Raw genomic sequence first — 17,171 nt, forward strand, 5'->3', positions numbered from 1 at the left:
AGCAATGGATGAGAACAGCAAAAGACAGAGAAGCATGGAAAAAACTGGAAAAGGCCTATGCCCGACACTGGATGAAAGAGGGCTGAAGAAGAAGAAGAAGAAGTTTAAATTTGTTCCAGAACATTCGAGACATACGTTATAATTTCAGGGAGAAGCTTTTAATGGTGGATGATGGTCGAAATTTTTCATTGGGTTTTTGAATCCTTCTCTGCCAAAACTGAAAACATTTCAGCGGGCTGTGATGTACCCAGCTAGGGTAGGTTCTCAACACTTTCTGTTGGACGTTTTAAAACTTCGACAACAACAGGGTGATCAATCCTTTTGCCATCGGAGGCATTCGTCTCGTGTTATTTAGAACCTACTTCTTTTTTTGTTCTTCCGAATCTATTTAAATATGCGATAAGGCATCGGCTGTAACATTTTCCGAACCTTTTACATAATGAACCGTGAAGTCATATTCTTCTAAAACCAAAAGGATTTTGGTTAATCTACTAAAAGGATTAGTCATATTGAAGAGATAATATTATTGTTTTATTGATTTTGGTATTGTTTTTGAAATGATTGATGAACTGGCGACCGCAACCTTGCATGTGATTATTTTTCGCTGCATTGTAATTCTGCTTGCTGCGGTCACGACCTCGATTTGAGTGGTCAAAATTTCCTTTCGCTAAGCATTTTCCGAGATTTTGAAAGTGAATTTGTTACATTTTTCTTACGGTTTTACACCAAATCTTGATGGCTTCTTCTGATCTTCTTGATGGCCCATTTCACTTTCCAATATACATACAGGACGGCTCCAACTCCCAGGATGTCTGGTACTGACAGGAACTTGGCTGCAATCTCTGAAGATCCCATCTTGGATTGGCGGTTGCACTAGGATCTTCTACTGGAGTCACATACCCAAATGTTGATAAGAACCATAGTCCTCTAACTGTATAGGACTGGCAGGATCGCCATGTGATGTACCCAGCTAGGGTAGGTTCGGTCAATCGTTATACAGTTGAAGGAATGGTTAATTAATACTCTCCAGACTCATCAAAGGGTATTTATTTCTTACTGCACACTGTACTGATCACAGATGAAAACTCACATGATGTAATTCAAGAATGTGAGCATCAAATGAATGAATTGCAGACTACTACTGAATAAGATCATTACTACTTTATGATATATATTCAGTATTTATATTGTATATTCACAACAACCTTGCGAGTTGATAAATAAAACACGATCGACAAGGGTAAACATAGTAAATATATTTATATTTTAAGATGGTGTTTGGTTATACGGACCTTGTCGTCTCAAGTATGAAAATATACAGGTTCTTCATACTGATACATACTACAGGGCTTTAAATTTTTCCCCTCGACCGATTCTTAAAGTTTATCATTCACCCCCCCAATGGGTTGAATGCAGTGGCATAGCCTCGGACAACGATTCTTGGGTCGCTTCCCTTGCAGTCTCCTCTTCTGTCCCACAATCCTGCGTGGTGCGGACTCGGCACGTTCAGTAACGAAGACGAGTCAGTCTGTTTTCGCCCCCTGTGCGCATCCGACGTAACGGGGTTCCGTCGTTCCACCGAATTTTCGCGATCTTCTCTCCGCTCGATTTTCCGAACGTCGCGTTTGCGGTAACGGTAGCGAGAGGGTGTTTCTTGATTTCCCAGCAACTGGATTAATGATTTGAGGTGAGAAACACTGCCTGGATGTTTAGGGGTAGGGTGGAGGGTAGCAGGTATCGTGCTGCTGAGGTATTTTGGTTTTTCAGCGCAAATTCGTGGTGATTGTTTTGGTTCGATTAGTTTAACCTTTTTTCATGTTTTTTTGCTATTTGTGAGGTGATTTCAGGTTTCACTGAAATATTCAACAACTCGTTTGAATTTGTCAAGAAAATACCGGGAATTGTCATTCAGAAACTCCGCTTGAAAAATTGTAGAAATTTTATTTGACATAATTGTCAATCGGACGAACATTCTGGTTTTGATGCAGTATTTCCAATGGAATTATGTGTTCCTAACTCCCGAGAATGTTATATTTTTCGCCGAAAATTTCAGATTTTTTCTAAGAAAACTCAAGAATTTTGCTTCAACGAAGTGGCCAAAACTTCAATCGAATATTCCCATGGTATGGATCCGTCGACTATTTTTCTATCTAAAACTTAAATTACCACTGCGAGGAAAACGCTTGTGGTTGATAGAAAATATGACAGAGAATTCGTCGAGAACATTCAAGTTGATTTCTGAGATCAATTTCGTGTTTTTTTTTTATACTTGAGTTTGAAGTCGTTTCGAAAACTTTATGACAACATCGTCATTTGAAACTGCGTTAGGTAGGCACGTAAAGATGGACCATGAATAAGAGTGAACTCGTATGTCTTTCATTTGTTAACATTCGATAAGTACAAAAATGTATTTCGATTCTTTTCTCGTTATTCTCTCTATTTCAAACTCAGAGTTATAAACATAGATAGAGGGAGCATACGTCATTTTCTATGAGCGAATATTGCCTTCAATATTAACTATTAACTTTGACAGGAGGGATGCAAAAATGAACACATATCAGTGATACGATATTTCAGTAAATTCGTGGGTTTTTTAAAAGAAAATAAAAAACTACCTTCGTTTCATATTAACTCAAAATATATTGAGGTGAATACGCAAATACCTATATCAGAAATTAAGAAAACAAATTTCAAGCTCGCCATACGACGACGTGAAACAACCGGTGACACTAGGAGCGCAATAGGTGCCAAAGCTTGGATTTCAGCAGGTAGATCCAAAAATTAATAAATATTCTGTTTACTGTAATTTCGAAAATTAGGGAATTCGACATATTCAAATTTGCATATTTAATAGCTAATCACTCAAATAAATATATTTCATTCGATATTAAACATTCATAAAATAAATAAATAAATAAATAATGATCTTTATTCCGAAAGAATGTCCAATATAATACATTACATACAATACAGTACATTAGATGGAATAGTGTCAACTAACAGAATTATTAAATCCTCACTTCTTTGATTTTGTATTCATGAATGGAATAAGGTTCCATGTTAATGAGCATAATTTTCACATCATCCTTAAATTTATTGAGTGTTGTACTTCTTTTTATATTATCCGGTAATTGATTGAAAAATTTTATTGCTGCATATGTTGGATGTTTCTCATATTTTACTAATCTATGTTCAGGATAAAGAATATTTACATGTCTAGTACTGTAATCATGGACGGAACTACTGTATACAAACTTATTTCTATTCTTGAATAAATAAACTAAACATTCATATATATACAATGCAAATACTGTCATAATCTGATTTTCCCTGAATATACCTCTACACGATTCTCTGTGTTTGAGTCCAAATATAATTCTTATGACTTTCTTTTGAATACGGAAAATCTCCAACACTCCTGAATCCGATCCATAGAAAATCAAACCAAACCTCATCAAACTCTCAAAATTAGTGGAATAAAAAATTTTTAAACAATTTTCATTTAAATATTTACTAATGACTCTTATGCTATAGCTGACTGAATTTAATTTTTTTCCTGTACTTATAATGTGGTTGTTCCAGTTCAGATGTTCATCAATTTGCATACCAAGAAATTTAGTACAATGTTCAGGTCTCATGCTCAAATTTGACAATTGTATTTGTGATGGTGTTGTGATACTTTGTTGTTTGGTTCTAAAAAGAATAGTGGTAGTTTTCTCCTGACTCAAAAGAAGACCATTCCTTTCAATCCAGTCTTCGATTTTATTATACGAAATACTGGCTTCATTTATTAAGTTTGGGTAGGTGGATCCAGCAACCAACAAATTTGTATCATCTGCATAATTGGTGAGAAGACTCGAATCGGACATCAATGCTCGTTCCATATCATTTGTGAACAAAATGAACAAAATAGGGCCTAATATGCTTCCTTGAGGTACACCGGTATAATTAATTTTTATGTCTGATTTCGTACTTTTTCCGTTTTTCATAACTTTAACCCTCTGCTTTCTGTTATTCAGATATGATTCTAGCCATTTCAAAGCAGTTCCCCTTATTCCGTAAGCTTCGATTTTTGCTAACAAAAGTGGTCGATTAAGGCAGTCAAACGCTTTTGATAGATCTAAAAATATTCCTAGAAGTATCTCATTATTTTCGAACGATTTTATTATATTTTCAGTGAATTGAATAGTAGCTGTCATTATGGATCTTCCTTTTATGTATGCATGTTGGTTATCATTCAGTATATTGTTCTCCAATAGAAAGTTAACTAGACGGTTACACATTGCCATTTCAAAAAATTTTGAGAAACTTGGTAGTACACTGATGGGTCGGTAGTTTCCAAAAGACTCGCGATCACCTTTTTTATAAATTGGTGTAATTACAGATATCTTCAACTGACTAGGAAAAATACCATATGAGAGGGAATTATTAATTATGTAGCATAGTACTTCTGCTAAATTTTTTATACAAAATTTTATCAAACTAATAGGTATATCGTCATCACCACTAGAATGTTTATTTTTAATTTGTTTATTTAGTTCTTCTATTTCTCCTGGTGTAACAGGTGTCAAAAATATTGATCGTGAAGCTCTAGGGATATCACATGATAATACGTTTACGGGCAAAATAGGTACATTTGTTGTTAGGTACTCATTAAACATGTTAGCTACTCTTTCAGGATTTCCACTAATGAAAGTGTCATTTACTTTATCTCTACCCGTAATTTCATTGAAAATATTCCACATTGTTTTCTTTTTATTATCAGATTGGGAAATACTGATTTCATATTTTTCAGTTCTTTTCTTTGCCAGTAACTTTTGATATTTTTTCTTGGTATTATTATAAAGTGATTTTATTTCAGGATGATAATGCATAATAGTCTCTAATATACTCAATCTATTTTTAAAATCCAGTATTTTCTGATCGGGTTTAAATTTTAATGATTTTCCGCTGACACACTTTTTTCTGAGTGGAAAGCATTCATCAAAATGCATTATGAAGGTATTCACAAAAAGATTCCATTGTTCGTCTACTTCATTTGCAGCGATGTTATATATGTTGGACCAATCTTGTTCAGCTATTTGTTTTTTGAATTTAATTTTATTTTCTTCGGAAAACAATCTGATGTTTTTATATATTTTATTTTGTTTCGTATTTGTTGAGAAATTTATTTTGACTCCCATATGATCAGAGATATTAGTCTGCATGATACTCACTTCATCTATGTTAATAGAGTTAGTAAAAACATTATCTAAACATGACTTACATTTATGAGTAATTCTTGTGTACTCATTCACTAGATAGGTAAATGAATATCCATTCAATAGCAGATTCATTCTGTGAATATTCACAGCGTCATCTTTCAGATCAATATTGAAGTCACCAGCAATGAGGATGATTTTCTTCTCCATCACTAAAAGTTCCAGTAAGGTCTCCAGCTTTTGGTAAAACTCATTTAAGTTTTCTCTTATGGGTGGTCGATATACACTTACGATGATATAGTTTTCAATTCCAATTTTGCATTCAACACCTGCACATTCAAATACCTTCTTTTTGGATATTTGATTAATTTCATATTTTACATTGTATTCGAATCCAATTCTCATGTAGATTCCAACACCACCATGTTCATTTTTTTCTCTACAAAAATATGTTGCTAATTTGAAGTTGGGGATACTATATGCCCTCAGTTGATCTTCCGTTTGCCAGTGCTCAGTAACTGCGAATGCAACACAGTCTGCATTATCAGATAATAAGACACCTACCTCATCTACACAATTTGCAATTGACTGTAGGTTTTGAAGTATCAAGCTGGATGATATATACGTATTTTGTCTTTTTGTTGTTGTAACCTTTGGAGTTTTTGTCTTCATAAAAAATGTCCACTTTGTCCATTAAGAAATTGACGATGACGCTCAAAGTCGAACCGCTTCACAGCAACATATTTAGGCCAAAATTCCGGTTTATACATTTCATCCTTCTTTTCAAGAGGAGCCGTAACAACAAATCGCTTGAGTTGATTTTCATCACTTGGAATTTCTTTGACCGTGATTGAATCTCCATGGAATCCAGGTTTCTTCAAAAGATAATCCTTAATATGAGTTTCATTTGCAACTCTTTTCACACGATAGACGTATAGCCACACTTTCCGTTCACCTCCAGAAAAGCCAGTTTTATTTGCTTCATCCGAAACTTCAGCAGTTCCTAGATTCTTAATGTTTTTTCTTTGGTATTTAATCCTATTATTTCTCCGACGATTGACTTCCGTAAATTCTTCTGTTTCATTTTGATTGTTTTGTCCTGTTCTATTTATTATTTTTGTTGTGTTTTGCTTATTTAAATTGGAGGTTATATTGTCATTGTCATTTGTGATTGATGTTTCCGTATGCAAAGGTCTATGAATCGAAATTTTTCTTGCTTGCAGGTTTTCTTGTGGAGCCCTCTGTTGAATAGTAGCTGATCTTGTCGCTCTTGCATATGAGTAGGTTTCTGTTGTTCCTGTATTTGGTATTTGCGTTTTTGACTCATCCTCTGTTAACGTTATTAGTGGTATTTTTTCATTGATGTTTACCTTTGTTTTTATGGATTCCCTGATTTCAAGTGTTTTAATTTTATCTATGAGTAAAGAGTTGTTAAACTTCAATATTTCATTCTTATCCCTTGATTCTTTCAGCAATTCCTTAAGATATATTATCTCTATCTCCATTGCGTTGTTATCTGATTTCATCTCTTCTGTTTGTTTTTCTTTGATTTCACTTGATCCGTAGCAACAAATTACTTTATTTCCCGTTAGAAATTTCAGATTTGGGTTTTTTTTCGCACAAGCTTGATGAAATATCGCAAAACACTGTATACACACTTTAAACTTGCAGTTTTTGGTAGCACAACATTTGAAATATTGTGAATCTTTATCATTTTTATCGGAGACATCCGACAACACATCTTCTTCGTCCGCCATCTTTAATGATATAGTCAAATTGTGGATTTGCAAATATGTTTATCACAATTCGACAACATCATAAATTTGTAGCGGATACCTAAAAATAGCGTATACTCCCTCTATCTATGTTTATCACTATGATTTTGAATAATATCTGGAAATGATGTTTCTGAATCCTTTATCCATTTCTGGATTGGAAAATATGAAATATGAGCACAAACATAAATTGCCATTTGCATATGTGATCATGGTATATATTTGTATTATTTCTACATAAAGCAAATAATTTTCGAAGAAAATGGATGATTTTGTAGAAAGAGTGATTCTACCATCAGCTGATATCATTACCACCAAATAACTTCCGTATTTTTATGATTTAAAGATCAATATCACTCTGAGTAGTAACATAAGCCGAAGGTATGCACCTACATATAGGTATAAGAACCCTTGAAATTCTTATTATACGTATTTCCTACTTAGATAGGTCAGTTATGCATAACATGAGTAATGAAACGAATTTGTTGACTTATCCTATATTTTCGATCTACTAGCTATATCACCTGTCTTAATAAGGAGAAGAAATTGACAAATACGGCAAACGGGGACATTCTTTTGGTTTGAAATAAGTGAACAATAAAAATTGGTGAATCGGAATAAAAATATCAAAACAGTAACAATGTTGGACTTGGATATAATACTCGTAGGTATGTTATCATTTATATAAATTATAAATCGATGTAATTGTAGCCAGATGATCACTATTCACTAAGGTCTGTCAGAGTCTATAGTGGTAGGGTAAATTCATCACTCCTATCTATCTGATATGCTCAAAGTAGTCAAAGATGACCTAGTGAGGTCCAACAAGGGTAGATTATAATCAATCTACATTTGCATGTACGCTGATTGTAGATTACGTTTTCAGCATGAGGTAAATTTTGTGTTTTATATACGGTCACATTTCATTCCTGGTCTAGTGAAGAAGTTTTCTGATACCTTTATCGAATTTTGACAGGTACTGGATATTTGTCTTCTCAGAATGAATTAAAGAATTCAAATGTTACCAAGTGTTTTTTTTTATTTCAGTGGTATCTATCTACATATGCACTACTATAGTGTAGTTCAAAAAATCTTTAAGGTTGTATACGATTGTAGCCAGTTCCACAATAGTAATTTACGTAACAAGTCCGGAAAATAGGGTTTTTTTGGACGAATAGACAAAATTCCAGGACGAGCGTAAGCGAGTCCTGGAAGTCTGTGTGTACAAAAAAACCATTTTCGGGCGTGTTGCGTACAATATTTTTTTCGGCAAACGTGTATAATAACATTATCGCTGCTGCTTTCCATATTTTATTGCGATTGTGATCAAAAAACATGCAAATTTTTGACAACTAATTTCATATGAACTGTCAGCCGTTATCTCGGTTGCTATGGATTCTATGATTCTTTTCCGGCCTAGTCCGGGAAGTACGTACTTTCCGGACTAGGCCGGGAAATGCTACTTTCTCAGAGAAAAAGCGTCCGGGAAGAGAGCACTTCCCGGACGGTTGCCGAAAAAAACATTTTTCCAATTCCATTGTTAATGACTAAGAATTGTCAAAAGTAGGCTTTTTTCGAGAAAAATGTGAAAAATCAAAATTTTTCGGTCAGCTAGCGAGAAGTAGAAAATCTGTTGTTTCAACAGAGGTTAATACCCATTAACCTTTTTCCAATCGTTTTAATCCAACATATCATAATCCCAGTCGATGCATACTAATTTTGGACAAGATTGATAATGAAATTAATTTTTTTTTGTTTACTTAATATTATTAGTATTCGGTTCCCGACAATTTCGCTTTTGTTGATAATTACACTGTTACTGTGAAATTGTTACTTATGTTTTCATGTATTACTACAGAGTACAGGTTACTCGAATATAGGTAAATAATCTTTTTCACTTGTGCAATGAAAACTTCACACATATGCAAGAAAGGGAAGCTCTATATTTTTTGTAAATCATTATATAGGTACCTATGTGCATTTAGACCTACTGCATAAAATAACCAAGTATTATATGACAAGTATCAAGTAACAAACAGCCTAAATGTTACCCTTTATGCAGGCCCAATATTAATTACATAGCAATGAGTACATGCCATTTAAATGAAGATGAACTCATATTTTAATGAGAAACAATATTCAGTGAAATGGAGCTTTCTACTTAATTGTTATGATGCTGCAAAAATGCACAATCTGTTTCGGTTATTGTCAGGGTTGAATAATTTCTTTGTTCAATTCCAGTTGGAATTCATCATATATTTTTAATAAAATACAATGAAGGAGTTTCATTTCTCTGTCACATAATGAAAGGTCAGAACAGGCAAATTATTTCTAATTTTTTCTTGATTAATGGGTGGACATTCAGTTCGTGTTGAACTGAAAGAACTCTTGTCGTTTCTCCCATATCCCATTCTTTTTCGTACGAGCAAAATTGCAAATATTTTTCCAGTCTTTCGTGTTATTCTGCATATCAGTCGTATAACGTACACAGTCCAAAACGAAACCATCAAAGGCTCGCCATGTATAAACATAAATACTAATTATTTTTTTCCATAGCCTGAAGATAAATTGCCAACAAACATAGGTACCTACTTGTTTACACTAAAACTCCTATCAACTTATTTTTCATCCACCTACCGTGTGTTTATGCAATTGAGACCGATGTCTATCAAATTTATCGTCCTCAAATATTGCAAAATAGAGCGATGGAAATTCATCGCACACACATCAAAAGGAAAGCCATTTTCGGATCTTGTTGACAAATACCGACCCCCATCAATCCATCGGATACTTCAAAGTTCCCACTATCGCAGAATAAACATCGAAGGGGGTTAGGTTGGCAACCTCCCCGGAACATAGACATTGGCGTAGACATGAGGTGGGCAGGGTAGGCACAACTTCCGCAAACGGTACACTTCAGTAACTAAGAATTTCGATTAAACATTTTCAAATTTTATTAAAGCATATGACATTGTGCTTTAACCGAGGAAGAATCCTCAAGTAATAAAACGATAGTTCGTGAGTGGTTCACTAAGTGGACAGTATATCAGAAAACTTGACCCAAATTGAACATTGAAATGTTAAATACTTGCACCCGACTTACTCGACTCCTGATGCTTTCTTTCAAAATGAGGTGGTTGTGACGGACTGCTGAAGGGGCCCCTTCGAAGATGGCTGCTGCTGGTCGTGTTGGAAGGAACGCTCCGAAGAGTCCAAATCTTAACACTATTGAGCACTAAACTTAACTAACTTAACTAAACGTACTTAACTAAAACTCAAAAAATCGAGTAGATTCTTCAGCTAATCTGCTGGACTAATAAAACTGTTGTAATTGCAGGTGACTTCAATATTAACCTTTTAGATAAATCTCACAAGAACACAATCTGCTTTGTGGAATTGTTAAACTCATATGGACTGAACGTTAGCATAGATGTACCAACAAGATCAACATTGGTTACAAAAACTTGTATAGACAACATTCTGATCAATCAATCAAACTTTACATCACAAATAATAAGAACACATATTTCTGACCACGATACAGCACAACTACTGACTCTTCAGGAAGAAATAGAACAAACAGAGGAATATCAATATAAAAGAAACATTACAGCCAATAACATCCAAGATTTAATCGAAAGACTGACGCTTTTAGATTGGAATGCTGTATATAAAATTCCAGAGAAGGAAGTAGATCAGCAATGGAGAACTTTCACAAATATGTTCAAAACAGAATTAGATTATGCTTGTCCGATAAGAAAAAATAAAACCACTGCTAGAAGACAACAAAAGCCAATCAATGATAATATTACAAAATGCAAGACCAGACTTGACATATTACACACTTGTAAAACATTCAATCCAGTCTTTATGGGAGCATACAAGGAGGTAAAAAAGGAATATGACAAAATGCTTCGAGATGAGAAAAAGAGAAAGATATAAGCAGCAAATCCTTCAGTCTGATAACAAGATGAAAACACTATGGCAAACTGTAGCAAAAATAAAAAACAACACGAAAATCAACAAAGAGATTCCTGGAAATCCTTTAGAGATAGCAAATAATTTCAATCGTCATTTTGCAACAGCAGCTGAAGAAAAAATAAAACAGAACCAAAACATTCCATTTCAGAATGATATCACACGCAACAGTAACAATTTCAAATTTCGCCTGATAACTGAAGAAGAAACTCTCAAGATAATAGGAAAATTAAAAAACAAAAATAGTTCTGGAATTGACGACATTCCTATGTGTACAGTTAAAGCCTGTATGAATCAGACAGCTACTCCATTAACATACCTTGTGAATAACTCCATGAAGCATGGTATATTTCCTGAATTGCTCAAAAAAGCACTCATAAAACCAATCTACAAAAAGGGTAAAGAGAATGAACCGGAAAACTATAGGCCAATCAGCCTACTACCAGCATTCTCAAAAATATTAGAGCTGGCAATAAGTGAACAACTCGTAGATTTTCTTATAAATGAGGAAATTTTAAGTTCCACTCAACATGGATATGTGAAAGGAAAATCAACAACAACAGCAACATTCCAGTTCATTACTGATGTACTGAATGCATTGGAGGATTCCAAAGTGGTAATCGCCTTACTGCTGGACTTATCTAAGGCCTTTGATACCTTGTTTCACAAATATATCCTAAATAAATTGGACAGTTACGGAATAAGAGGAAAAGAGAAGGAGTGGTTTAGGTCATATCTGTCAAATCGAAAACAACAAGTAATTATAGATGGTAATGGCACGAGAACTTTATCCGAGGAGGCATTGATTCAATTTGGAGTTCCCCAGGGAAGTATACTGGGACCGATACTTTTCATCATCTTCATCAACGACCTGATGAGTGTACTACGTTCTGATCCGAATACATCCATGGTAAACTATGCCGATGACACAAGTTTTATATTGAAGGCGGACATCTTGCCCCAGATTGCAGACTTAGTACAGAGTATTCTCCAACAGGCTAATCACTGGTTTCAATCAAACAATTTATGTTTAAATGTAGAAAAAACATGTGCTATAATTATTAAAACCACACATGCAAACTTTCAAACCCCTTCTCACATTCAGCTAAATGACAGTAAACTTGATCTTCAGACCTCAGGACGATTTCTTGGGTTAACTATAGATGAGAACTTGAACTGGGATGAACATATTATAGGCCTGTGTACAAAACTGGGATCCATTTGTTATTCATTGGGTGTTTTACGAAACTATCTTGACTCATCGTCTATGAGAGTTGTCTACCAGGCAACCTTTGAAGCCAAAATAAGGTATGGTATTATGTTTTATGGTAGTGGTAATAACATGAAGCAAGTGCTAAAGATGCAAAAAAGAGCTATTCGAACAATAATGAGAATGCCATGCAGAGAAACATGCAGGGGCATATTTAGGAAACATGGACTACTTCCATCCATAGCGATACACATCCAAGAATGCTTGATATTTGTGTTCAAAAATAGAAACTGTTTCGAAACCAAAACCTCTACAAAATATGACACAAGAACAACTCAACTAAAATATCCAATACATAAGCTTTCACTCACAGAGAAAGGACCAGAATACAGGTGTATAAAATACTATAATAGACTTTCAAACCAGATGAGAGACATAACCAACCTCAAACTATTCAAGAAGGAAGTCTATAAGTTGCTGCTTCAGATTGAACCATATACAGTGGAAGAATTCTTGGTACATAATATTTGATATAAAATAGACTAAAGATTATTTGATACTGTTTCACTTCAGGTAGACAATGTATTTGTACATGAACCTACTTTATTTGAAATAAAGCTCATTATTATTATTATTATTATTATTATGAAAGTACGTAAAATTGGTCTTGAACGAATGGGGCACTTGATGAATTATCGATCTAGATCTTTTAAATGCGACGAAGGCAATCCATTTGTTCCCTTTTCGGAATCCAAAATCGTAGGAACTTGCTACAAACAAATAATAACTACTGAATTACTGCATAATTGGTGGTGGCAATAAAATTCTAATTTTATGCATATCTTTGATAAACAACCCCAAAAAATTTTTTTCTATATTGAAGTTGCCGACAGAAGCAATAAATGGTACTGTATTATAAAAAATAAATGAAAACACGTCAGAGACATAATAATAATAGGCAAAAGACCAGCAATCTTTGGGCTTTTTTCACAGAATTTGATGTGAATTATACAACTTGTAATTTATGCAAGTTGAAATTATCTTTCAAAATTACCTCTTCAAATTTGAGGAAACATTTGAAAAATCGATATCCTTCTGTTACGTTCCTAACTAAAGCTGAAACAAGGAAAAGAGTTGAAAATGTAAGAAAAATGGATGTTTTCATAATAATTTTTCATTAATTTGGCTTTGCTTTGAATGATAATAGTGACCAATTCGAGTTGCAAAGATAAACGAACTAAGGTTTGAGTGATTCATACAAATATTAATAACAAGCAACCTAAACATTGATCATGTCACGCTTTAATTTCACTGATATCATAAAGTAACGTTCACGTTTCACAACGTGATCTAGAAATCACGGTATCGCTCATCTCTATTCGTTACACTTGGTCTTTCTAGCTCGCCCTAAAAAACAACGCCGCCACTGTCCCCGAAACATAGGGTAAACAACCCTTGCAGTCCGCGAAGGGCCGTAGCAGGATTCAGACCTTGGCTCGTGTCTCTAACACAATAACCCCCCGACTAAAAATTGATATTCTTGTCGGAAAAGGCACAATGCGTCTCCCTTGTTGTGGGATGCAATGGAGGTGAGAACAATGCCGATGTTGCACGGCGGAAACAAAAGGTCTTTGCCGTTTGCGAGGCACTGTGTTGACGGGGAATGGAAAAATGGCAACGATAATCAGGAGCGATGTCATTGTGCGTCTAGATGAGATTCTAGGTGTGGAGTTAGAAGGTTTAAGAAATTGGGGGATTTACCAGCTAGGAATTATGAATAATGATTTTCTCTTTTTCAGTATCGTAGTTCATTACTATATTCGAAGATAAGTTTTGCTAAAATGCACGCAGGAGTTTATCTTCCCATTTTTTCGCTATTCTATGGATTCAGAAAATTTTACTACAATATTCAGGCGATAAAGCACCATATGTGTATTGACTATAAATTTGCTAAAAATCGTAAATACTAAACATTTTGGTCCTTCGAGCTGGATCACAATGTTCATTTTAACTTTGTTTTCCGTTTAATTCGACTCTGGTTTCATCAGATCTGAATGATCTGATGAAAATTATTTGAAGAAAGGAAATCATTTTGGATGATACTGATCAATTTTGATTTTTGACACTGACAAAAATTGAGTGACCACTTCCATGCTTCTGCTAGAGAGAGAATGGAGTGTTTTGATTTTTTTATTTGCAAAACGATTACGGGATTCGAAACAATCCTTCATTTAATTATTATTTTATCCCAGCTTCTGCATGCTGATTTTTCCTTTATTTTTTCCCATTCAGCTAATTCTTTTTCACCGCACTCTACAATGAAACTCGACTATTATAGAGGTTCTCAGGATAGCTTGGCTGATAGAAGTCTGAGCAGTCAGAGCAGTGGTATGCTGTACAGGGGTGTGTTTTTGTTTGATGTACATTTTTATTTTAAGTAGTTGGTAGTGACCTGTAGTTCACTTCGGATGAGGTGTTTACGATATCTAGAAACCTGATAATGGCAATAGTCATATGAATTAGAAATTGAATTCAGTTTAAAATTCACTTATACTTGATTTGATGATATTGACATTAGTTAGGAAGTTTTCTAGATATCTTGGAAAATATCACTGATAAAATACTTTCTCATTTTGAAATGTAAATACCAAAGTTCAAAATGAAAATTTAATTTAAATGCAATAGGCCGTTTGACAGTATAGAGACTGACAAGAACGAAACTCTTCAAGTATGACACTTGATTATTTATACAAGGTGTTCCACTTATTAGGGTTAACCGCTGAAATTCTCTAATTTTTTCACGAGACAGTATAATTAGGCTCCATTAAAGCTACATTCTTAAATTGTTAAGAAATACACAGGGCATACCAAAAAAGTGTAAATGACCAAACATATGTTTTTTTCTTATGGAACACCTTGTTTTTTTATTGAATTTTCAGACTGAATGGAATAAATTAAACAAGTTTGTTCGATGTTTCATATGCTCAAAACGAATCGTCTATTTTTGAATACACAGTTGAGTTCTCAATGATTATCAAAAAGTTATTACTTAACTCTGTTCTATCTAGTATTCATAACAGCATTGTTTTTAGTTATATATTTCGTTTTGTGGTTGTCTACACTGACTTTCGATCCTATCAAATTTCAACATACGTCAATTGACAATATAATATAATTTGGATGCATCAGGGTCGACGTTAGAGGTGAAACAGTGAAGCGACTGTTTCAGGCGCCCCTATTCTATAGGGCGGCAAAAAAAGTTTGTGGCCGCCTTTTCATATTTCTAAAAGAAATATAGTCTTGATTTTTGAAAACAACATGAGGTTGGTCCGCTCCGCTGCCTTTATCAATATTCCCTGCAATAAAAATCTCCAAACCGTCTTTACTAAGCCACCTGTTTTATAAATAACACATGTCAACCCAACCAATATAAACAGCATTGCCTATTAGCCTAACTGAAAGAGAGATGAAATGTATTTCACAAAGACAAAAAACAACTTTACCATCGCTTTCGAATTATGTGGATGTTACATTCAACATTATTGAAAATGAAATTCGATCAGTTCATAATTCACTGTGTAATTAGAAAAGTTGTCCGTGGAAATTTCATACAGATGAGTAACTGTAAGAGACACGTTGGAGTTTACTTATTGTTAATTTGTCATTGTACAATGAAATACATTGTACAGGGTGTCCCAAATTCGATGCTCACTGACAGCTTCTCGAGAACTATGTTTCTCCTCCATACGTGGAGACGTTTTGGAGCATTTGCATTGCATTCTATGCAGTACAATTCTTTGGTCTCCAAGGGCCCAATTGGCGCATGCATGAACGAGCGTTTAAAATCTCCTGAATTCACGTGAGTGTTTTCCTCATATTCTAATGTAGATTCAACCTAGAAGAAAATTCCTCATTTATAATGTTCTGTTTGATCTGTCATGTTAGGAATATGTAAAGTAAACATTCAGAATTTCCTTATCTATAATAATCAAACTCCGTTATGTGAATTTACCATTGGAAATTAAATATAGCGAGGAAATATACATACCTCTGGCCTTGTATTCTTTAGTCTACTAACTGCTGTAGTTTGGTACAGTCATTAAATTAGGGAGGAAGTTTGAATTTGTCGAGTGCGCATACAGACAGTATGACTTTTTCTCTTGTTCCCGTTCCAAGTTTTGGAGAGTTCGGAACTTTCATCCTCATTTCCCTTCCGAACATTTTGTTGACTTTGGGGGTTCTGAATTCAGATTGATGTGGTTAAAAGGGGTTTTGGGCGGGACTGGTTTCTGACATTGATTGAAAGTGAGAAAAAGAGTAAGATGGAAGAACATCACATATTAAAGAAGAGTTTGATATTTTTCATGCCGTTAAAGTATGATGATTAATCGTGTGTTGATATTAGATTGTTGATGTGGCAGTCTCCATTTTTATCTGTTATCAATTTTGTGAAAAGAAATGTCTCAAAATTCGACAAGAGAAAAATTTTTGGAGAAAATTGTAGTTTTCGAACCTCGATATACTGTAAGCAGGTTATTCAGGCCTTTCAGAAAAGTAGCTTGTTTCGTGTCCTAAGACTGTTGGTTTCGGAGATACAAGGTGATTCATAAAATTGGTCTAAATTTCTCCATAAATTGGGAATCATCAGTCCGATTTTGTTCAAATTTTGTGGGTTTATTCAATCCATGCAACCCTTTAAAACGATTAATGTAATTTCAATATTTTCTCGCAGTACTCAGATTATTGAGTTTATTCCTTCAGACTTCGAAATCTATATTTTTACATTGTTTCAGGGAAATATTGTTATAACCATGAAAAAATATATAATTCAGTCTGATCTCAGAGTAATAAACATGGATAGAGGGAGCATATGTCATTTTCAGTAAGCAAATTTTGTCCCCACCATGAACTATCAAATTTGACGAGAAGCGCGCAGAAATGAAAATATATGTGATGAGCAAGAGATATTGAAAGTAATAGAGTCACTAAAAGCGAATAAATCTCCAG

General features: G+C 34.3%; 1 protein-coding gene across 1 annotated transcript in view; it reads left to right on the forward strand.

The window, feature by feature from the left end:
* Positions 1 to 1,266: 1,266 nt before the first annotated feature.
* The window catches only part of LOC123672596 (hemicentin-1), a 454,027-nt gene continuing 438,122 nt past the window's right edge, over positions 1,267 to 17,171 (forward strand). Inside the window, exon 1 of the mRNA XM_045606762.1 lies at positions 1,267 to 1,687. The gene's annotated coding sequence lies outside the window, so the exon portion shown is untranslated. The remainder of the gene's footprint in view (positions 1,688 to 17,171) is intronic.

The sequence above is a fragment of the Harmonia axyridis genome, chromosome 2, assembly GCF_914767665.1.
Source record: "Harmonia axyridis chromosome 2, icHarAxyr1.1, whole genome shotgun sequence".
Classification (NCBI taxonomy): domain Eukaryota; kingdom Metazoa; phylum Arthropoda; class Insecta; order Coleoptera; family Coccinellidae; genus Harmonia; species Harmonia axyridis.